The sequence below is a fragment of the Peromyscus californicus genome, unplaced genomic scaffold, assembly GCF_007827085.1.
Source record: "Peromyscus californicus insignis strain IS unplaced genomic scaffold, ASM782708v3 Scaffold_11__1_contigs__length_118956290, whole genome shotgun sequence".
NCBI classification, from domain to species: Eukaryota; Metazoa; Chordata; class Mammalia; order Rodentia; family Cricetidae; genus Peromyscus; species Peromyscus californicus.
In genome coordinates, this window is record NW_026294402.1 from 84,114,389 (window position 1) to 84,139,354 (window position 24,966).

Sequence of the window (24,966 nt, forward strand, 5' to 3'; positions counted from 1 at the left end):
TGACAGCTACCTGGATAGGACACTGTCCCTCAGAAAAACTTGTGTCTTTGAGAGCCTTCAGATGCAGTATAGAGCCGACATAAAATGTGGGTTCGTACAGTGGCCCCCTTGGCCACTATCCACTTGGTCCCCTCAAGAATGTGCCCTACTTTACCTAACAAATTCTTCTCAACTTCTGCCCTTTACTTTGTAGCCTTCTTCTCCCAAACCCCCGCACCCTGAATCTTGTTACAAGTGATCACAAGCACACGGAGCCAATGGATTCCACAGCAAGATCCTGTAACATATCTAGCAGGCAAGATAGATTGTAGGTTGGAGGTTTTGTGGCTGGGTTGGTGAAATTATCTAGTCTATTGTATTCCATAATTAACAACAGAAAGTAGACTATGGCAGTAGATGAGTATGGAGTGTCAGGAATCACTAAGGAAAGAGACACAGGAAAGTGACACGGAGAGGGAAGAGACAGAGGGTAATTCATGGTCAGACTTCTCGGGAGGAGTTCATGGGAGAGGGTAAGTGTGTGCGCTAATAAGAGAAGTGGAAATATTCCAGTCACGGCTCTCTTTCCTACACCCTTCTCCCTTTTCCTTATTTTCTTTCTCTTTCTAAGATACAGAGAAAAAGAATGCTCGCATTTCAAGGACACATTTACTAAATCAGTGTTCTATTTGGGCTCTGAGAATCTACAGATGACCTTTTGTTTTTTGGTTGACTCTTATAATCTAAATTCTTTACATAAGTCTTCAAATCTCTGCATCAATATGCATTTCCTCTCCTCCCTGTTTCTCTGCTCCAACTCCAGGACTGCCAAGATCATAATTTGTCTCTGGGACTCAAATACCAAAAAGGACATACAAGGAGTGCTCATCCAAAGTGTCTGAAGCCAGATGTGGATGTGACCGGCCAGGAGAAATGGACCCTCAAGATCTGGATATTCAGAATGACATCTGTACAGACTCTTGTAAAATGAGGGCTGGTTTCTCTACCTCAGGCTCTAAGCTGAGCCTCAGGAACAAAGTCTGTTACTGGACATACACCAGCAACTCTGTGCAAGACAGTGAGTGGCCTTGATGCCTTCACCGAATCAGCTCCAAGGTTCCTTGTGAAACATGTGAAAAGGTCAATGATTATGTCTGAGGTCACATTGCTGGTGAGTGGCAGAATGCATTTCAACTGGGGTCTAGACGACACAAAAGAGGAAGAAGATAAGGACAGAGTTCAGCACAGGTTCTGCCTTACCTGGCGCCTGAGCCATAATGGTGAAGAGTAGCATGATGGCCATATCATGGAGGGCTTCCTCAGACCAGACCCAGGAGGAGGGCTTGGGAGAAAAAAAGGAAGCTGCCTTCCAAGACCCATGTCATTATGGTAGAGTAGGTTCCTAGTTGCGACAGGGAAAAAGTACATCTATTATAGGGGCTAATGTGGATAATGGATGGGCCCTTAACTGACCTTGGTTTTAATATAGTTGTTCTCCAAGGGAATATCAGTAATACCAGATGCTATAGGTTGAATTTTGTGTCCCCCAAACATACTGAAGTTCTAACTTGCTGTGACTGTGAGTACAAACTTATTTAGGACTAGAATCTACTGTGGCCTGGTATCCCCTCCCCAAAACCATGTTGAAATTTATCATAGCAGTACTAAGCAGTTGGATGGTTAAGAGACTGAGAGGACACTCCCATTGGGATGGCCAAAGGGAGTTATAACAGGTGCAGGCTAGCTTTCTCAGGAATGAGTTCCTGATAAGAGTGAGTTCAACTTTGATTTTCTTTCTCTCACACATAAACTGTCATATAACACCATTCACATTGCTATGATGCAGTTTCTCAAGAAGACCATTTCCAGGTGCCAAGAACTTTCTCTTGATGTTCCCAACCTCTGGATCTATATGAAATAAATATTTATTCTTTATAAATTACCCAGTCTTGGGAATTCTGTTGTAGCTATGCAAACTAGACCAAGACAGGCTTTTTGTAGATTCTCACATCAGGACAAGGCCATTAGAGTGGGCCCTACTACAATATGGCTGCCTTTATAAGGGAGGAGATATTTGGACACAGGAAGAGACAAATATGGGAGACGTGTTGATTGAGAATACCATATGAAGATAAAGACTGATATCAAACTGTTGTAGTCACAAGTCAAGAAGTACCCAAGACTGTGGACAGCTAAGCAGAAATTAGAAGAGAGCCATGAACAGATTCCTTGTCATAGTCCCTGAAGGACCCAACCTGAAGACACCTTGATTTCAGTTTTCTAGACTCTAGATTGATGAGGCAAAACTTATATGGTATGGAAGGCCACACGAGCTGATGTGCTTTGTTTTGGTTGTGTTGTTGTTGTTGTTGTTTAATAAATTTATTTATTTATTTATTTATTTATTTATTTATTTATTTTACATACCAGTCACAGTTTCCCATCCCTCCTCTCAGTCCCTCTCCCCATTCCCACCCCTTGTTTCCATTTCCCACCCCAATCCACTCCTCCATTTCTTTTTAGGAAAAGGCAGGTCTCCCATGAGTATCAACAAAACATGGCATATCAAGTTGTAGTAAGACAAAGCACCTCCCCATGTATTAAGGCTGGGCAAGGTGACCCAGTATAAGAAGTAGTTATCAAAGTCCCAGAAAAAGAATACAGCAGAGCTCTGGGTTACACATTCCCATCCTAGCCCTTTATCTGGACCTGAACTGAGAAACTCCAAAAGCCCTGGTACTACCACCTGATTGAAGACACCCAGCATTTATATGTTGGGTCAAGGAGGCCAGGAAACAAGTGTGCATGCCCCAGGACTGCATCCCTGCAGTGCTAAATATGTATATACAACAATTTACCTTCTAAGTAGTAAGGACCTGCCTTGGAGGGGACCTCTTCCTACAAAGGGCCAGACTGAAGTCTGATTGTACACTCCAGCTATTGTACATCCATAAATGGATGGTATTTATGTTCTGTGCTGCTCCAGTAGCAATTAGCATTAGGAGATTAGCTTCATGATGGCCCATTCATTTTTTCTACTTCATCCCTGCTGTTTGGTGGAGAACGGAAATTGTTAATCCCCCATTCACCTCTAATGCTCTAAGGGAATATGCATTGAATTGTTTTGACAGCTTGGAAGTTTTGTTGCATATTCTTGATGACTTCACATGTCAAGATCAATTTGCATCCTTGTTTGTTTAGCTGATTAAGTCCCATCCAATTTTCTTAAGCCAGAATTTCAGAGAATCTAATATCTTCCATCTGTACCCTAGAAGGGCAAGAAGGCTGGGATGGTCCTAGTAAGTGTGGATTTGGGGTATGTCATTCAGAATCATTGAATATTCTGTGAGTCTTCTGATTTTTGCTGAAAGAAAAATGATCTCTTTATTTTCACACACACATGCACACACACACACACACACACACACACACACACACACACACACACACACAGAGGCTTAGCTTAGAAACTCTCCAGTTGATAAATGAGAACATACATACATCTCTCATTGATCTTAGCCACAGGTTAAAGACAAAGGTTAAAGGCTAAAAAGACAAGCATGTGGAAGGATGTCTTACCCATCCATATACTTCCTCAGCTCTTCCTGCTCACTAGCTGTAGGACCTTGACTCAGTTTCTTATACAGGACCCTCCTTTACTGAGACTTCATGTTCCATGAGTTTAGTTTTTTGGATCAACCAGCACTGCTCAGCTCAATGTTACCCTGTTCCTCGCTTGTGACAAGGTCAGTAGCAGCTCAGTGCTGTGCCACCTCGCTTCACCTCATCACAAAGGCATCTTAAAATAGCACATCATCGCAAGAAGGTTGAGTATGGTATAAGATATTTCAAGAGAGGGACCACATGCATATAACTTTAATTTCAAAGTATTGTAATAATCATTCTCATTATTATTAGTTGCTTTGTTAACTTCTTGTGGTGTTTTTATTTATTTGTGGAAATGCATTCTACTTTGTTTTGTTCTTTTTTAGGCAAGTTTTTAGATTAGCACACAAAGCAATAGGTTCCATTGTGTTGTCTTCATACACAAATGTCATTATACTTTGTTCCCATTCATCCTTCTTTTCTGCTCCCATCTCTACGAGTTCCTCTTTTTCTCCAGTTAATCTCATCTCTGCTTTTCTAATACATGATCCCATTACCCTTTCTATTTCGCACTTCCCTTAAGAGATCCTCCTCCTCTCCTAATCCCAATTCTAGTTTCCTGACTTACAGGTAAACAACTATAAACACACACACACACACACACACACACACACACACACACACACACACACAGAAAAAAAAACCCACACTTATTCTTGCATGTATAATTTAATCTAGGTTCCACATATGAGATACAACATGGAGTAATTATCTTTGTAAGTCCAGCTTATTTCATAAATGTAATGATTATTAGTTGCATCCATTATCCTACAAATGGTGTGATTTTATTTTCCTATAGAGCTGAATATAATTATACTTTGTCTGTGTGTGACAATTTTCCTTATCTATTAATCTATTAATAGACATCTAGGCTGGTTCTCTTTCCTAGCTCTTGTGAATATTGCAGCTATCAACACGAATGTGCAAGTGTCTCTTGTGATATGTGGAGTTAGAGTTGTTTGGGTATATACTCAAAAGTGGTATAGCTGATCCTATAATGCTCCGTACAGCTGTTTAGGGAACTTGTATACTGTTTTCCTTAGTGGCTACACCAGTTTACATTCCCTCCATCAGTGAAGGAGGGTTCCTCTTCCCTCACATCTTTGCCAACATTCATTGTCATTTGTTTTCTTGATGACAAACATTCTGACTGGGGTGAGGTAGAATCGCAAAGCAGTTTTAATTTTTCATCCATGGTAAGATGTCGAACACTTTTCTTCAAGTATTTATTGAATACGTGATTGCAAAACTGTCTATTCAGTTCATTAGCCCATTTACTGATAAGACGTTTTGGCTGTTTAATTTTTGCAATTCTTTGTGTATTCTGAATATTAATCCTCTGTGTGATATATAGCTGGAAAATAAAATTTCCCCATTCTGTATGTAGTCTATCCACTCCAGTGACTATATCCTTTGCTCTTCAGCAACTTCTAAACTTCATATATCTCCATTTGTTAATTCATAGGGTTATTTCCTGGACAACTAGAGTTCTGTTCAGAAAACCCCTTGCCTAAATGCTGAAGCATTTATCTACATTTTCCTGTAGCAGTTTGAGTTTTGGCTCTCATATTAAAATTTTGACCCATTTTGAATTGAATCTTTGTGCAAGGTGAGAGATATGGATATAGTTTTATTCTTTGACACAGAGATCTACTCTACTCAGCACCATTTGTTAAGGAGTCTGTATTTTCCCTGATATATTTCTTGGCTGTGTCTAGTTTACAAATTGAATGCTGCCAAGAATACTTATGTACAGGGGGAAATTCTATGTGTGTATTGACTTTGGTAGTATCTAAAACTTTAAAGGGTGTCTATTGGGAGTCTTCGAACCTATTCCTTTGGTGAATGGGATGACTAAGTTTCTTCATCAGTAATAGAAATGTTAAGGTGACCTGTGAAGGTTAAGTGGAGTACTATACATAGAAGTTCTTTGATCAGTACTTGGAGTATAGCAAATGTGAAAAGAACACTAACATCCCAAGAGGGTTAAACACAGATTGGCTTCTTTGACCTCCCTCTTCCTCCCTCATCTCCTCCTTTTTCTACCATGTTCTCCCTCTTCAGTCAGAGCAAGTCTGTAGTGATAACAGAAATACAGCGTGAGACAGTTAGAATTTTACATGTTCTAACTAGACTTGGAAAAGTAAAAAGATGAAAGCGAAATTAACTTTAATGGCAGGCTTTGTGTAAAGCAATATATAAAATGTATGGTCATTTGAACATGAAATGAATGTGAACATTAGGAAGGAGATGTGTCACATTCTATTTCTACCCCTCTGTACTTCAGGATGTGTATTCACTCACAGCACATCTCCTGTCAAGCTGGTTGCATTTCCAGTGCTCAAGCAACCATGTGAGGCCAGTGGCCATCATGCTGACTTGCAGAGCTCTGGATTTTGCTAAGTTTGGGGCCTCCATAAGGATGCCCCCATGCCACAAACCATCTGGTTACCCAGACTTTTCTTCTCAGTTCTTTCTGGTTGTAGCCTAAAGGCCCTGAAGCACAAGAGTCAGTCTGGGGCAGAAGGGCACCTGAAATCTCATGGGCTGCAGTGGGGATATGGTTACAGGGAAAGGACACTTATAGCTAAGCCACACTCTGTTAATTCCCTGACAAGTAACTAGGCTTTGACCCCTGGGCTCCCGTGTGTCTCTGGTGTCACTCTTTTATCTTCCAAGTGTCTTTTGTGGTTCTGAGTCCAGAACTGGGCAGCCTCCTTCTGGGTTCAGTTCTCTGACCTGTGCCTCGGCATCATCTGTTTCCCTAAAGACAGACAAGATCAGTGTCCCCTGTGACTACAGAATTTTTTTTTCTCAGGTACTCTTATCCTCTCTCTGGGAAGAGCCTTACCTTGCCTATCCTTACCAAATCAGACTGTTACTTGTCTCACTTTAGTGGGTGGTCTTTTGACACAGGAAACCACCTGAGGTCATATCACCTATTCTTGACCAGGACCGTGTTCAGAGTCAAGGAAGAGTTCTTTCCATCATACCTAATAGGGTCCCACTCTGATCTTGCCCAACTGTAAGAAGCCTGAGGGATGTGGGGACATGTGCAGTTATGCTCATGTTTTCCATTCCTCCAGTCCCAGGATGTTCTAAAATTTAGAATCCTAGAATTTCCTGTCCAAACAACTGGGACTTCTTTGCCAGATCTGCCACAGTCTTTTCCCAGTGTCCATCCTCTGAAGGTTTGTGTGTCTTCTTAGACCGACTAGTGGCTAGGAGGAAGACATTAGTACAGAGTACAAAGTTCAGATACTCAGGACGCATTTCTACAGCTGTGTGTCCAAGACCCCCCAATCCCCGTAGTGTAGAGCAGGGTCAAGGGCAGAAAGAAAAGGTATCTAATGAGGCCATCTCTCCCAAAGTGCAGAATTCCAATAAGTCCAGGAATTCTGTATCTGAATTCAGCCTTCCCAGCATATTGGAAGGATTGCTTGTTCAGATAGGGGATGGCGTGCACTGAATTAGCTCTTTGTTATCCAACTTTATAGCCTTTAAATATTTAGTATGTGGTGTATGGCTCTATGTTTGTTCTCTTGTTCTGGGATTCATTCAAGTTAATGGTGGACTGTATCTCACTCTAGTGAACAGATTTTCTCCTGCCATGACCCTTACCATCTATATCCACACATGTTAGAAATCTAGTGTCATCCCTGCTGTAGGTTAGATAGGCTATTGTGCTCCATGTCTGTTCACCTTGTAGGATGAGCATTAGAGATGGAGCTGGCCTATGGATTCCATGGCTTAGTTTCTTTTCGGGTACCAAAGTGACTGTGAGTTGTCCCTCTCTGAGATGATTCAATAGGTCAGTGGGCTAATAGTGTTAGTACTTAGCTAAACTGCACTCACTTTTTCTCACCATCAACACAATCTCCTGGCCACTCTGGGCTGGACTGATCAAGCACATACCTCACTCTAAGATGTGAGTGAAGCTGAGGAACCATAGACTTTGCTCTGAAGCATTTTCCGAAGCAGGAAGTGCTGTTCCCTCTACAGTCCATCATCCACCCACGTCAAATTGCATGTGCACACTTAGAATGCACATTCCAACTAGGTTTGTGGAGCAAGAGATGAATAAGACCTTCCTAATTAATTCATAGTTTAGTGGGTGGTGTTTCTGTAAACTGATGACTGTCCATTGCAATAGGTGCTGTGAAAAAGATTTCTTCAAAGTGCACAGGAAACTTGTAAAATGGATGACTCACTGAGTGACAAAGTTTAAAATGTAAATCTTACACATAATCATGGTTAGTACTTAAGATTCTCTTGGTTGCTAGAAATAGAAACCTTGAGCCAGCTTAAACCCAAAGGTGATTGTATTACCCAAAGAGTGTAGGGAAATTATGCAAGTCAGGACTCATAAATCACAGTTGTGCTTCATGGAAAGACCAAAACAGCATAAAAACTCAGGAAGGTTTTTCTTAGGAATTCTTCTCAATTCCGTGCTTTTCTCTTTCTGCTGTCCAACTTTCTACTTGCCAGTTCACATGAAGAAAACTTCATCACCAGTAAAAATTCCAGAATATATCACTTAAACACAGAACAACCAGGCTAATGTTTCATTTTTTTAAAAAAAATTAAATGTATTTATTGATTTATTTTATATCCTAGCCACAGTTTCCCCTCCCTCCTCTTCTCCTAGTCCCTTCCCCCAATCCCACCCTTATTCCCACCCTTCAATCCACTAGTCCTCTGTTTATGTTAAGGAAAGGACAAGTCTCCCCATGAGTATCAACAAAACACGGCATATCAAGTTTCAGTAAGACTAAGCACCTCCCATGCATTCAGACTGGGGAGTCTGGCCTGTAGACTCCATGGCTTGGTTTCTTTTCAGGCACCGGTATGAGGAGTAGGATCCCAAAAGCCAGTAAAAGAGACAGAGACAGCCCCTGTTCCCACTGTTAGGAGTCCCACAAGAGGACCAAGCTACACAACTGTAACATATATGCATCTCCTGTGATCAGATTGGTGCCTAGACCAATTGTCATCAGAGAGGCTTCATCCAGCAACTGATGGAAATAGATGCAGACTCACAGCCAAACATTAGGCTGAATTTGGGGAATCCTGCAGAAGAGGAGGTAGGGCAAGGATTGCAGGAGGCAGAGGGATCAAGGAAACCACAAGAAAACCCACAGAATCAACTAACCTGGGCCTATCGAGACTCACAGAGTCTGAACCGACAACTGGGGAGCCTGCATGAGACTGACCTAGGCACTCTGTAGATATTTCAATTTCTTAATGCCAATTTGAAATATGTAAGAAAGGACATTGATTCAGCCTGAATCAGATGCAACTCAAGTTTAATCTGGTAAGCATGACTCTTTTTATGGAAATATTAAAGACTGAGGAGAGAAAAACCCTGCATCCCTCCAAGAACTTTTTCCAGAAAGACAATAGACCATAGATGAATCAATCGATACATATTATCGTGTTTCAACCAATGAACTGTCAACATGTATGCATGCACATGCATGTTTATATGTGTGTACACATGCATAGATCCTTTCCTTGTATATACTCTAATATGCCCTTGCCCAATAAAATTCACCTAAATACCTGTCTTCTTGGAGAAAATGTCTAACATCACTTCTGGTGCTGTAGTCCAACATGGTGCCATGGAGCCTCTTTTCCAAGTTCACAGTGCCCGCTGTTTAACCAGTCTTCCATCTCTTCTAAAGGTGTCTGAGAAAAAGGGAGGGATCAGAGGAGAGCTCCAGGATTTCCAGCTGGCTTACGTCCCCCTGGCTGCCATAGCCTCCAGTTTTCTGAGCAGGACATTACGTTTAGCTTTATCTTCATTCCCCATCAGCCTCATAAAGAAGATGGCACTTCCTTGTAGCTTGTGAGGGAAGGGCCATGGACTTGCAGCACTGTGTGTCCTTGGGGAGAAGGGAGACAGGGGGCGGGAGAGTAGGAAGTGTGGGAGACTGTGGAAAAGAGGAGGGGTGAAGAGGGTGAGAGGGGAGTAGAGGGGAGAAGAGAATGTGGGAAGGTAGGGAGTAGAAGTCCTATTGTGTGTAAAGGAGGGGAGCAGGGAGGGGAAAACAAGAGAAGTAGCAAATTCGCTGCAATTGGCCTGTAGTAATAGTACCTTCAGCCAAGTCAGGTTTCTGCTGGCCTTGCTTAATAAAAGAGATACATATTTTCTACATTCTTCTCTACCAGTTCCAGAATAGTTCTTGCATCTTGCACCATAAAGGCACAAGAAGTAATTGAAGTATGCTACAATCCTGCCATTTTAGCATTGAGTAGAGGCCCAGTAGAACACAGGCAACAATTTTCCTGATTATGTCACTAGGCCAGCACAAAGACTGCCATTTTCACAGACAAAGCGGGGGAGGGGAGGAATAAAAGCAAGTTCTTATTTTTCTTTTGACCATGTTCATTTGCTCTGACATTCTGATAATTGAAAAATCTCAACTTCTAGAAGCAACTTCTGCATCAGTTAGGTTCAAGTTAGCCAATTATAACAGAAATGGCAGATGGATAACTTCAGAAGGACATTTGCTAATAGATAAAGGCAAGTAGGTAATATTGAGGAGTCCAAGGAAAAATTGAATAGTTTTCATACTTTGAGATGAGCTGGGTATCGGTGAGCACAGCACTCTTGACAGTGTTTATGACCCTTGGTTCGAAAGGCCTCTAAGATATCTGAGATTAGGGTGACACTGCATCTCTCCATTCAAGACTCAGATTTCTGGAAGAGATAATCTAATGGTTTAGCCTGAGTCGCATACCTCCTGTGTGGTCCCAGAAGCAGAAGCACAGGATGTAGACATAACTGGGAGGATCTTCCCATGTGTATCAGGTACAGTTTCTGATGACAAGCAATTGTGATGACCCATGCAGGGACCCCCAGGAAATCTGTATAGCCTAGAGTTAGTTGAGTCTCTGGTGGCTCTTACTATTTTATTATTTTTATTTTTATTTATTATTTTTACTTTTTATTATTATTTTTCTGATGTACTTTTATCAGAAATTGCTTGGCTTCGCCCTTTATTTTTGTAAAGTGTTCATAAAGAATATAAGTATAATTCAATTTATAATTTCAAATTTACTTCTAATTTCTTTAAAACCTCTCCATTCACTTATTTTATTGATCTGTTTGTCAAATGAAATTTTTTTTAATCAGAAAGAAATCTAAGTCATGGGCCTGTGTGTTTATCTATGATATCATTCACTGCCTTCTTGTATTTAAAACAATGTATTTAAATATCTTTTCTCCCTAAACAGCAGCTCTACAAAAATCCACTGCCTTTTGCAATTTAATGTTGTAAAAGAAAACCCTGAATCAGCCAATTTTCCTTTCTACAGGAAAAAAAAAAATTTCCCATTATCTTTGCAGTCAATTCTGTTGTTGTTGGAGAACATATTTCTAAAATAGTATGGGGGCGGGGGAGTCCCAGCCAACAACTCCTCTATATCCACTGGGCCATGTGTAGGAATGTGTGCAAGCAGATCAGGAGAGGGAAGAAAGGTAGTGGGTCTACAGGTCTCCTCTCCCATCCTCAAGGTGGGCTGTGGCATCCCAGGTGTATAAGCAATTATCTGTATTGCTTACAAGGTAATGATGGTAGCCAAAGCCTTGGTACCACACTCTGATCAAATGGGCTGACATCTCTGACCTCTGCAGCCATGGTGCCCTTGGCCTTGGTGGTGCTCAGCTGCAACACAGCATCTTTTCAGAGGACCTCAGAGGTACAGCAACATCTTCCCCCTGACCTTATCAGTGGCATGCACCTGCGTCAATGCTTCTAGGACAAAGAAGACATAGTTTCTTAATGAGGCTCCAGTTAGATTCTTTCATCTTAAAGTCAGAGAAAAGTTTAGGCACCGAGAAATATTCAAATGCTTCTCTGTCCTCTTACCACCTGCTGGAAACTGTAGCTTCGGAGCATCATTTGGTGATCATCCGACCATTTTCAGCCCCTTCTTAAAGGCTGATTCTCTCTGTATGTGTGTGCAAGCCGAGACCCTGGCCAGTCACTATTGAGTCAGCTTATCTAAGATCCAAGGGCCTGGTCACAGGGAGAAGAAGGCTTTACTTAGCTCAGCCTGGACTCCTCATTCTCTCCTACGGACTAGATAGTGAGTGGGCTATGGGAGTGAGGACCATTATAACATACTTGAGAAGAATTTCTTGGCTAAGAGGAGGAGGCTTACTCTGTTTTGTTTGTTTGTTTGTTTATTTTGGTTTTGTTGCTGTTGGTTTGTTTTTGTTTTCAACATATCATTTAAATGAATATACTGGAAAGCTGGAGAAAAGAACCAGGAAGAGCAGTATTTGGATGAGACCACAGTGGGAAAATTCACGATTAAGAATGAAAGACATGCAAGGTAGGCAAGGAAGTTACAACACCTCCTAAAGACTCAGAAATCGAATGACAGTGAGGCAGCGAGTAGGAATGGCATTTGTAGGAGGTATGGTTGAACTTGAGCATATTTCTGAGGGCCTCCAAACGGGCGGGATCAGGGCAACCCCAGGTGGACACCCAGCAACTGCATGGAGCCCCAGGCCTTGCTGGAAGACACCGGCACAGCCATGGCTGCTTTTCTTACCATAACCTCACGGTTGCTGCAGTCATGGTCGCGCCCCTGGATGGTGGCATATGGTTGGTTATTATCTGTAATGTCCCTGCTGTTGTGAGTTTGCTCCTTTTCATCTTTTTTATGAGTATTTTAATGGGAAGCTGGGGGAGGGTGCGTGAGGCTGAATCTGAAGATGGGTAATTTTAGGACTATTCCCTGGAGGTGGAAGCTGTGTTGGAAGAGCAGGGCCTCTCATATCTCACAGCAACAGCGTGAGACAGGAGGCACTGCTCCTGGTTTGGGATTGGAAATTGAGTGGAAGACAGGAAAAGATGTCGGGGTCTGAGGTGTCGTCAGGGAGCTGTACTGACCAGATTAGGGCCACAGAGAGGGAAGGTCATTTATTGCTTAAAACTGCCCCATCCTAAGAAAGAATGGATACCAGAGCTTAATTCTCTTCAAATGTTCACAGTGTGTGGTCGGGCTGATCTGAACAGTAGTAACACAGACCAATCTCCTGCAGCCCAAAGGGCCTTATATTTGTTTTAATGTGCAGCTACTGCCTTCTTAAGAGTCCTAGTAAGTTTTAAACAAGTCTCAAATTTTTCATCTTGTTCTGAGCCCTGCAAATTATGTACCCAGTCATATATAAAATGCTTATATTTGATTAATATTTTGGTGATCTTGTCTAGTGTCTAAACGTACTAACACCTTCTTGTATGTACGTTCTTAGGTAAAGACTTAACTGGGTTGGGGAGCAGTGCAGGATTCCATTGCTGAGACATTTAAAGATTCCGAGGGAGAAAGAGAACAGCAAATACTGTTCTGGTGAGCTCTGTTGTCTGGTCAGCTAGAACAGCGTATTTGGCGGTATAATTTAAAACACGGTGTTGCATGAATAGCAAGGGAGCACACCGTAGCAGATTGGCCCAATTAATAAGTGCTTTCTTTATTTTGCTCCTTTCCACTCCATGTACAGATGCAAAAGTGAAGTTTGCATACCTGTAATCTGAGTACCAGAGCCATCTGTGACCTGACCCTCAGCTAAGCGCTCTTACTCCACGATATTGTTTTCGTAGAATTTTCTGAGGACAGCATCCTTCCTAGACATGATCTCACACAAATAAAATTTATCACTTTGTGAACAAGTATTTTTATGACTTTGACAAACATTAAGGTATAGCCTCTGTGTCATGTCCCATAGAAACCTTGTTGAGGACAGAAAGACAAACTATGACCCTCAGCAATTCTTCCACAGAAATTAGAACTAGCTAAGTCAGTAAGCATTTTGTTTCCTTTTTTTTCCTTTGACTCCTAAGAAGAAATTTCCTGAAGAGAGATGGCTGGGTCAAAGGAAGTCAAGCACTTTAATGGCTTTAATCACAAGTTGTCGAAATGGTTTTCAATTTGTTGTCTTTCGAGCAATGCACAAATGCACCTGTTTCACTGAGATCTTGCCAAAAGTGAATATTATCATTAAAAAAAAAACCTCCCTGATTTAATAGGTGTAAATATGAGTTGCTTTAATTTGCATGTCATTCTTTCAAAACCCCATTCCAAGTCTCAGTAATTGTGTATCTCTTGACACTTCACTTTATCTTTGTGGAGCTTTTTCTTCTTCTTCTTCTTCTTCTTCCTGCAATAGCACTATGAAACTTATCCTTATTTTCTTTCATAGAATATTCGGTGCAACCTAGTAAACATTTTATACCATGCAAAATCATCCCTTAAATAGGAACCCCACTCCCCACCCACTCAAAAAACTATGTCTTTCTAGGACATCAACTCTTTATCTCTACCCTGAAGTAGATTCACTCCAAACACAGTCTGATTTTATCAGCATCTTCAAGCATCCAAGTATTGTAGCTCTCACTTTATGATCAGTCCCAACTCTGTTTCTACATTGAGGTCAGATGGGAACAATACTATGTTCAGTTTCTTCTCTCTGACTCCCAAGACACATGAGTACTACTCTACCTCCTGTAGCAGAAGCCTGCTGACTCCTTTGGACAGACACAATCATATGTCCCACTCTTTGAACAGATGGTCCACTGGGTAGACATGTGACTTGGCTGGGTCCACTGTAGCCCTCCCTTGAGATTTTTCTGATTTTAAGTAGGCAATGAGAAGCCTCTTTTCTTCTGTGGTCCTGGATCTTTGGAGCTATGAGTGTGGAACTTCCAAATGCCAGGCTTTGCCCCCTTTCCCTGCTCCCAGCTCAGGATCCAGGAGCAGAGCTAGAAATAGAAGGCAAGAGTGTGGAGAATGATTCCTGAAGGCATTCATTTGCTAGGTTGGTCTATCCAAAGGCAGAGTACAACTTTCATTTTCCAGATTTTTCACTGTACAAATCACACACACATACCCCATACACGCAACAAATTCTGTGCTTGTTTTCTTGCTACTGCTGAAACAGAATAGAGAGCATCAGGCAAGTCCTGTTAAATACTGCTAAGTATGGCTAAGGTCACTCTGAATGTTAATCACAGGTTTTATTACCAGTACTCCTTCTGATGTCTATTTTTCTTGCAAATAACCTAATCTATTGAGGAACAAGAACTTGTCCAAGTTTTCTTATTTCCTGGATGCTTTGAGTGAGCACAGTTGGTCCATGATGAAACCTATTGCTTCTCCATCAGGACATAAGCCATTCCTTTGTCCATTGCGTCCATGCTGTATACACTACCTATCTGTTTGTTGCTCAGGAGTTCTGTTAGTTATCTAATCAGCCATTGTAGCTCAGTGTTTATATTTTATTAACACTTATTTTACTTACAGTGGTCCCAAAGAGCAAGGTAGTGATGTTTGATTGATGTAAGCATTCTATTATATTGTTATAATTGATTGTTCAATTTTGATTACTGTAATTGTTCTATTTTGCTATCAGTTATTGCTGTTAATCTCTTTCTGTGGTTAGTTTATAAGTTACATTTTATTATAAAACCTCTCTCTCTCTCTCTCTCTCTCTCTCTCTCTCTCTCTCTCTCTCTCTGTGTGTGTGTGTGTAGGGAAACAATATATATATAAAGTTTTCACTATCCACAATTCAGCTGTCCCTTGGATTGTCTTGAAACATATTATCCCAATTAGAGCAGACCGTTAGTCTCAGTCAAGCACACTTTTTGTGAATCTTGTGGCATTGGTTGCTCTTTCTGTGTAGATAGATTTCCATATTGAAAACTCCCGTTGAGTGGTTTGGTGCATGAAATCTCTCGCCTAGCATGTATCATGTCTCTTCTACAATCAGTTCTAGGTACAACTCCTGCAAACTGGAGCTCCACCTGCCCATCCAAGCTATTAGCCACACAAATGAACTCTCCGAGTCATAAAGCATCAAACTGGAATATTATTCTTTGTTTTCTCCTTTCCTATTCACTTAAGGTGAAGCCAGCACTCAGGAGTTGGGACTAGATCTGCTTGCCATTTCTGGGCTGGAAATTTGTGATGTCTACTATAGACAATAAACACCTAGGGAAGCAGCCTGGGTGAAGATGGATAGAAGATAACTCTATTCTTTGTATAGTTCTATCAGAAATGAGCATTTGGTACTGTGGATATATTTTTAGCAGTTACCCTGTTTCACATAAGCACCCTATATCTTTGTCAAAGGCCTCATTTCCTGATTTCTCTGGAGTCATCTGCTACTGTTTCCACACTCTCCTTCACACATTATTCAGAGGTGTAAATATCAGCTGCTGGATTGCAACAGCTTCTAGCTTCCTCCAAAGCAGTGTTGGGGGTGGGGCTTAGGCCACTCTTTCATGTATCTTTGTGGTGTAGTTGAAGGAGCACACTGCAGTTCACCCCAGAAGGCCTCTGGTCCCCTTCCTGTAGGAAAGGAAACAAGCATCAGTCATCTTTCCAGGACTGACGTTTGTACACGGAACAAATGAAAAAGGAAACACAAATATGCTGAGAAAGCAAAGCCTCGTACAATCGGTAATTGGTCTCTTCTCTAGGGCAGATCCCTTCTGTCTGTGAGAAGACAGGCTCTGTAGAAAAGTCTTAGAGAAATGGGGTAAAGAGCTGGACTGTATGAGGATGCCATGCCATTTGGGATATTTACCTCTATCCAGAATTATATCCACTTTGAGTCACTGGACATTTGGGCTGGCATGAGAATAAAGATGAGGTGTGCAGCCTGAGAACTAGACTCGGAGCACTTGGTAAATATGCTAGAACTTTGGCCCCTTTTGCTGTTCCTCAATAGGTGTTTGAAACAAAATACCCAGAGACTTGTTTCGGATGGTGGCAGAGAAGAGGGGTTCATAGGGACCACTCTCAAACCTAGATCCAGAAATAAGATAGTAGTAAACAAATTATTTCACGTAGTCCTTTAGCAACAACAACAACAAAAATGCTGACAAGCCTTAAGGAAAATGACAAACATTTTTATTGTTTTAATTTTATGTGCATGAATGTGTTGGCTTCGTGTATGTAAGCTTATTGCATGTAAGCAATGTCTGCAGAGGCCAATGCTTCAGATCCCCTGGAATGTGACTTACAGACAGCTGTAAGCTTCCATGTGGGTCCTGGGAACTGAACCCAGGTCCTCTGCAAACTCTTAACAGCTGAGTCATCTCTCCAGCACCTTCTCTCACTTTTGAAAGACATGCCCTCTCAGAGAACCTTCCCAGCCACCACAGCACCTTATGACAAAGTTTTCTCTGTATACCAATTGAGAGCTTGTTCTTTGCATGCAGTACAGTTGCTTTTGGCTAGAAACAAGCAAAGGCACAGAAAATTGGACAAAAATTAATTTGAAGTTTAAAAAAGAGTGTTACCACATTTACCTGCATTCTTCAAGCTCTCCGAGTATATGTGTAATTGGTAAATTGTCATGAGATCTTTAAACTTGTTGAAAGTAGACTTTAGGATTAAACTTACACAGATCTTGTACATACTGTCACAACCACGTGGGTGGCCATGCACTTGAGAGTATATGGGTAGCATAATTTGGACTTAATGGGTTGGGAAAAAATGAGAACACAAAGTTGTGTGAACAAGGGAGAGTGGGTATATATGGTAGGACTTGGGTGAGTATCATCAAAATATGATGTATTGAATTTTCAAATAATTAATAAGATTATTTTAAAAACTTTATTCTAGGAGTGAGGAAGACCATCCTGTCCCAGACTCCAGCTTTTTTATTTTAAATGTTCTCTAAAACACCTTTACCTAGAGTAGGATTGGCCCCTAACTCCCCAACGTGGAGGGAAGAGAGCAGCAAACAGCCCAAGACTTAAAATACTGTGTCCTTGAGAATCACTAGAAGGTACACCATTTCCAACAGATGTTACTGTTTATTCCATGATATAAAAAACATCCACAGTGAAAAGAGGAAGCTAGCAGTCCATCCACAGAAGCTCAGCATGGAGAAAAATCTCAACTGGCAACTCAGACAACTTCTTTAGTTTCCCCAGTTGATTTCTGCTGGATGTGCGTATTTCCCCAATTTGATGATGTTACCTTTGCTTGTTGTCGAAATCAGGCTACTCCAGTCATCTCAAGGATGCTGTGAACTCCTGATTTGAGCATGTTTTGCTGTCTATCTGCTGCGTCTCTCTATCTGCTACTTGCTATTTATTCTTTCTTCTTTGCTTGCTATGGACTCAATTAACTCACTCATTCATAAAAGAAAGCACAGCTATTGTGTGTAGACCATTCTTCAAACCATACAGCACAAGTGCACCTAAAAATACATCCAACATAGGCATCTAAACTAGGCATCAGTACATCTAATCTTGCTTTTACATAGCAGTGGTGGCTTTTATACCATTCTACAGTAGGCAGAGTGAGTGTTATTCTTAGGAATGACTAGAATTAAGTATTGTGATGCTGTAACTTAAGGCTTATTACCCTATGGTTTATTTATTTTCATAATTCTACAATCTCTATGGTCTTCACTAATTTATTATCCATTATAATAGGAAGTAGAAAATTGACCTGACTTTCCCAAGAACTAAAGGCAAGGTACACAAGTGATGAGCTACTAATAGACCCAAGGGTCCTTCACTCAGTAAATGATTATTGAGTGTTTATTCTTGAGTAAACAGTATTGATCAGAGGTGAATCTGTTGTGTTGGTGGAAAGGAGACTAGGAAGGTTAGTCAAGAGAAATGAAATCAATTAATGAGCTTGTGTTGGAAGCTAATGTGGAAACTGGCGAGGTCCTGCTAAGGACAGTGGCATAAGATTTTGTTCTTGGGGCTTCAAAAGTAAGAGGCACAATGGATGTTCCAACAAGCAGAGCTCAGGCTTTGGGAGCAGCTGGAATGGGCATATGTCATGATCAGTTACCCTGGCAGTGGAGCTCCTCCTCATGTTGGTTTTTAAAAAAGCAACGTGGAAATTCATTGACAGGGAATGGTGGCATGACATGCCTGCTTAGCTTCACCTCAGGCAGATCTGTAGTTGGGAACTTGTGGTGCCATGTGTATCAAGTTCTTTGCTTCCATGTTTCCTCTCTTACTCCAGCCGACCCTACGTGGAGAGAGTTGAGGGGAGAACAGTCCTGCCCTCCTGTGAGTGGATGAGTGTTGGCAGCATGTCACTTAGACTGCCTTCTCCTTCTGTTTCCAGTCCCTAGAGAGGTTGGTTCTTCCTAGAGAAGGAGAAACAGGGTGTACTTGTAGCTCAAGGGACATACATACATTTGCCTTTGCTCCCTCATGAAAAAAAAATCACAGGGACTTTTTCAAAAACACAAATGTCCAAGAGAAATGACATCAGCAGCAATATCTGAGGTGCTGAAAATTCCCTTTAAAAGGGGTGACTCCGCAGAAGACTGGAGGTCCATTTTCTAGATGTAGTAAAACAAAGTGTTTGGACCATAATGCAAGTGAGCTGACTTGAGGAACTCTGGGGATGGGAGAGGCAATGAAATAGAAGCCCTCAGTTCCCAAGAGCTGGAAGTGTGGCCTTCACCATCTAGCTGGGTGCTAGAAGACCCTCCCCGAGTGATCTGACGGACTAAGCATAATGATACAAAAAAGTTAGGCAGTGGGGTCATCCTGACAAATGCAACAACCGGAGTGTTGAAGGTGAAACTCACTCCAGGAAAACACTTGCCACTTTAGTAAGTGGTAAGATTTTCATTGTCCCACTTTAAAATAGAAAAAGTGGAAAACCAGGAAATACCAGATACCACAATAAACATTCTAACATGAAATAGACTTAAAAAAAAAAACTAACAAAAACCAAGAAAAAGAAGAATATTAGAGAACTAGAGGAAACATCTGCTGCAGTACAAGGGAGCCTGCAGTTCTCTGGCATTAACAGAGAAGACACTGCGGCCACTAATTAAGAAGAGTTGTGATGGCAAGGAGTAGGGAGACCTGGAATTCAGGGAATGCAGGGGAAAGATAATAAAGAGATTCCTTAGAAGATGGTGAGGCGTGATGGTAAGAACAAGTCCAGAGTCCAGACTATCACTAGGAGTTCTTTCAAGGAGAAAAAGGAATGAATCTGGAGGATCTAAATGCACTGAAAATTTTTACACCATTTCGGATTGCTGTAGCGATAAAAATACAGAAAAAAAAGTTAGGAAGAAAAATTAAATATGAACTTCAAGCAAGACAGAATATTTTCCAGGAAAGATTGGATCTGAGCAGCACTTACGTTGTTGTATATCAACACTGAGTACTGAACTAAACTAAGTTGCCACAATACTGTATAGACCTAGGAAGGACACTCACAGGGAGGGCTGCAGAAAGTGTAAGAATGGAGGAGAGTTCATTCTCATTTTCCACAGTGGGATGTTCACAAATTAGCCTGGAAGTAGAAAGCTAAGAGTAAATAAGTATACTATTTAGAAGCACCAATGCAAAGCTAGTTGAATTAAAACAACATGCTCTGAGGAGCTGAAAACTATAGACCAAAGCCTGCTGCTTTATAGTAACTTTACAAGTTACGAATTTAATTCTCTCAGCCTATGGATCCACAAAGCTGGGGGGCAGGGAATAGTCTAAAGGTGAAAAGACGAAAGGACAGAGACATGTGGGTGTTGTTTAAGGAGTGTCAGAATGACAGATCCTGGAGTGGAAGAGGAAGAAAGGGAAGAAAATCAGATGAGTAAGGAAAAGCGATGTAATCCAGAACAGAGAAAAATGGTGTTAGAAACATTGTATCAGGCAGAGAACAGCCTGGGAGGAGTCTCAATGGCTTCCTTCTCTGGCCCGGTTCATTCTTTTTTAAATTAATTTTATTTATGATTTTAATTATTATTGGAAATACAGTTAGGGTTATCTCTGGTCTGTGTTCATGGGCCTCATTCTATGCCTTTGGATTCCATCTTGTTCATGGTCTTTGTGATTGCCTACCCTGTGGGCTTCCAACAGCAGTGTGTATAGATTTAGTGTTTGGTGCCCAAGAAAGTCAAAAGAGGACATCAGATCCCCTGAGCTGGAGTTATAGATGGTTGTGAGCATCATGTGGATGCTGGGAACCAAATGCTGCTCCTCTGGAAGAGCAACACGTGCTCTAAACCGCTGAGCCATCTATCCAGCCTGCACTTTTGTATCTTAAATGCTCCAGTTTCTCTGTTTGTGAAAGCAACAAGGCACCAAGTTAACAGAAAAGCATCAGCAAAAACTAATCATGAGATAGAAAACTTAATTTTAATAACTGTAGTTGTAAACATAAGAGTACTATACTAAAATAAGCAAGAAAATTATAAAACTTTACTGAAAGGCACAAACAATTATCAGAATGAAGAGTTAGCATTCCATGGATTTCAAAACCCCCAGGATATAAATTTTCTTTCCTTAACCTATATTTTAAACTCATTCTCAATTAATAATTATTGCTTACACTTATCAATCACTTATATACCAGACACTCTCAGAAGGATTTTTAATTAATATACAAGACTAATTTCAAAACTTACATAGAACATTAAATCTAAGTCATCAGTCATGCCAAGTTTGTAAAAGAACAGAGGGAGAAGAATTAGCTCCCTAGATCTCAATATGTATCATAGAGCTATGAAAGTAAAGGCAATGTAGTGTTTGTGTCTGAATAAACAGATAAAACAATAGAACAAAACAGATGCATTTGGGGATGGAAGTTTAATGACAAAGAGAATCACCTGTGACCCATGCCTTCAGCATTTCTGGAAAACAAAGAATACCATGAGTCCCAAATGATCTGCAGGCAGAGTGATATACATGAGGTCCCTGGAGTGTTTCCAAGGCAAGAGCAAACCCATGAGTGTGCAGAGCAGGGTGGGCCAAAGAGTGAGTGGAGGACACACCCTAAGACAGGTTGGAAGTATGGCACAATGGTAGATCATTGGCTTACCTCATGCAAAGCCCTGATTTACACACACACACACACACACACACACACACACACACACACACACACCCCTAGGGAGAGAAAGCGCAATTAAGTGTCAGTACCGATCCTGAGCAAGCACAGTTCTGGGACATGTTGGCATGTGACACCATCTGGAGGGAGAGAGGACAAAGCACTCAGGAACAAACAAGGATGGTGCAGGGAAGCCATGCTCAGACATACTGAGAAGGGGTGAAGCTCCTCAGAGGTGTGGCCATGAATGGAAAGAGAGAAGAGAGAAATCAAAGCTTCTAGCAGCACGAGAGACACCAACCCTCTTCACCCCACCAAGTCTTCTATAAAGAACTGTATTTCTCCTCTGTTGGAGAAGGCCTTGGAGCTGGGCATTTCTTCCTTAAGATGTCTGATTATTTCAAAAACTCAAACTAATTCTGAATGGAATTCCTATGTTAACAAAACAAAAATATCAAGCCTGTGTTTACAACTGATGAGCATTCTCTGAGAACCAGAAAACCACATAAAATTATAGTGTAGCTCAGTTTAGAGTGAAGAGAATATCTTCCAAGTAGTTTTTGAAGGTGCTAAAAGGACACTTAGAAATTCAAGGACTAAGGGCAGTAGAAAGAGGGGAGGGAGGGAGGAAGGGAGGGAGGGAGGGGAAGGGACGAGAGGGGTAGTAGAGAATAGGGTAGGAAGCGAATAAGAAAACAAAATAATCTCACATAAAAAAAAGTAAGTCCCAGGATGCCCAAGGCAAAAGGAAATCCAATGGAATTTTAATAAGGGATATTGAAGATGGGCAGGAAAACAGCCAAGAAAATGAAATTGAGTTAAAGAAAGAAGTCAAAAGGGGTCAGGCAGTGCTTGGAATGGAGGCAATCTAATAGACGGACAGCTTAAGTGCCTTAGGAGGAAAACAAGGCCATGAAAATGAGTTACTGCTCAAAACTGCAACCCAAGAAACTTCACAGGCATTGGAAGCAAACCGCGAGGTAAGTGGGGCCTCTGCACACTTTGGAAGATTTGCCTGGAACAGCCAACTCCAGGATATAAACCAGTGAAACAGACTTTAAATGCAAAGGAAAATATTCTTGACGAATCAAGACAGAAGGAACAACATGTTAATGAGGGTGGGGAAATTAAGCAAACACAAAGAAGGCATTTTAGATTCAGCCAGCCTGTTAGGGTCATAAGAGGACAGGCTTGGATGTGCACGGTGTTAGGGAACACCACGTACAGGTGTCCTTCTGGGGGAAAGTCACGCTTGGTCAGATAACTGCAAGGATTTTATCACAGCTGCCAATGAGTAGGAAGTAAACCAAATGGACAGAGAAATCAAATGAATCAGAGTGTGTTTTAACCCTACATAACTGGGGGTGTAGTTAGCTTTTAATATGAATCTGTGGTTGGATAGCCTCAGCCTAGACAAACTTTAGATTTACATACAAGGCCTGAACACTTCTGACACATACCTGCACACATTTTTGTACATGTGTAGTTCCCTAGAGATTTGGTTTAAAAATTTTAAAACTAAATTATGTGTATTGTGGCAGTGTACACATGAAGACGTGTTTGTTTCTTGAAATTACTATAATTGTGTAGAATCATAGTGTTATTCTTATGAAATGTACTTTGAAGTACTAAGGAACTAAAGGGTAGGTGCCTGAAACCTGCAAGAAAAACGTTTAAAACAAATATTATAAGAAGGTTTCATGTTCCCAAAAATATCACTGAGGAAAAGGTAACCCAGATGAAAACACTCATATTCACACAACAAATTACAGGAAAATATACATGAATAAATAATCAACTGGTTTATATTAACAGAACATAAATTAAAGCAAGGAGATACCAACCTTTAACCTACACCCTGGCAAAACTGAGTTTGGAAATCTAAAACATAAGCATTCAAAATGGAAAATAGTGAATCTATCTTATAGTGTGATCACTTTTGAAAAGGAACACCCTATGACCCTTAGGTGTAATCAGATTGTCCTCTTGGCATGTCCTTGAGGCATTTTCTTAATTGCTAAGTGATGTGAGAGGGCCTAGCCCACTATGGTGGACTGAAAGAAAATGGCTCACAAAGGGAGTGGTACTATTAGGAGGTGTGGCTTTGCTGGAGTGGATGTGACATTGTTAGAGGAAGTGTGTCACTGTGGAGGCAGGGCTTTGAGGTCTCATATATGCTCAGGCCACACCCAGTGAGACAGTTCACTTCTTTCACCTGCAAGCTGTAAAACCCTCCACTACCTCTCCAGCACTATGTCTGCCTGCATGCTGCCATGTCTCACTATATTGATAGTGGACAGAACCTCTGAACTGCAAACACCCAGTTAAATGTTTTTCTTTGTAAGAGTTGCTGTGGTCATGGTGTCTCCTTATAGCAATAGAAACCCTAACTAAGACACACATTGTGAGTGGTACCATACTTGGGCAGATTCCCTGAGCTGTATAAGAAAGGTAGCTGAGCAAGCTAGGAGGAGCAAGACCTTAAGCAGCATTCGTCTGTGGTCCCTGCTTCACTTCCTGCCTCTCAGTTTCTGCCCCAAATTCCTTTGATGATGAATTATAAAGTATGAGATGAAATAAACCACCCCCAAGTTGCTTTTGGTCAGGGATTTATCACAGCAACAGAAAGCAAACTGCAACAAACAGGAGTCTATGTAGAAATATAAATGGAAACAGTGACTTCATAGAGTGAAAAGGCAGGTTGTATATTATTTTTTATATATTATACAGGCAATTATTTGTGTACCTAAATGTCACTGATAGTAAATGTTTTAAGGTAGGCATCACAAACCTATCTTGTATTTGAGAGGCTGAGGCAGGAGAATTACTCCACTGCCATGAGTTCAGGACATGCCTAGGCTTTATAGTGATTTCAAAGCCAGCTTGGTGAACATAATAAGACTGTCTCAATTTCTTTCACTCTACTAAACAGCATAATCTAATTGTATCGGTCTCTGTGATGCTATACCTAAATTATGCAAGACTAAGAAAAACATTCTTACAGACCAGCACCGGGGAGGATGAGCTTGCTCAAATGGCTTCAGTCAGAAACGAAGTCTTATTTTCTGAAAAGCAAGTGCATTCCTATAGTGTCTGTGCAACTAATGATTGTATGTGTAAAGATTTCATATATGATGAAGCACTAATTTTTAAAATGTAGGCATCAGATCTTATCACCCTAAGGCCATCTATAAATAATTTTCTTTTCTGTCATCTCAGAAACCAGTTGCTGTCAGCCTAATGAGAGAGGGCCACTCACTGGGTGATGGCTTCCTCTGGCCTCTGCCCTCTGTTTTTGCTAATCTCCTGCCCCTCTGGGCATTTGATTTAATCTGTAATAGCACAATCTGTAAAATAAATTCAGGTAATCACAGAAGTGACGTGCCTGTGAACTTAAGGAGCTCAAGTGTTTACCTTTTTCTTGTTTAAGCATGTGAACCAAAGCTTGTTCTGTCTAACATGGTAAGGAGATTGGTG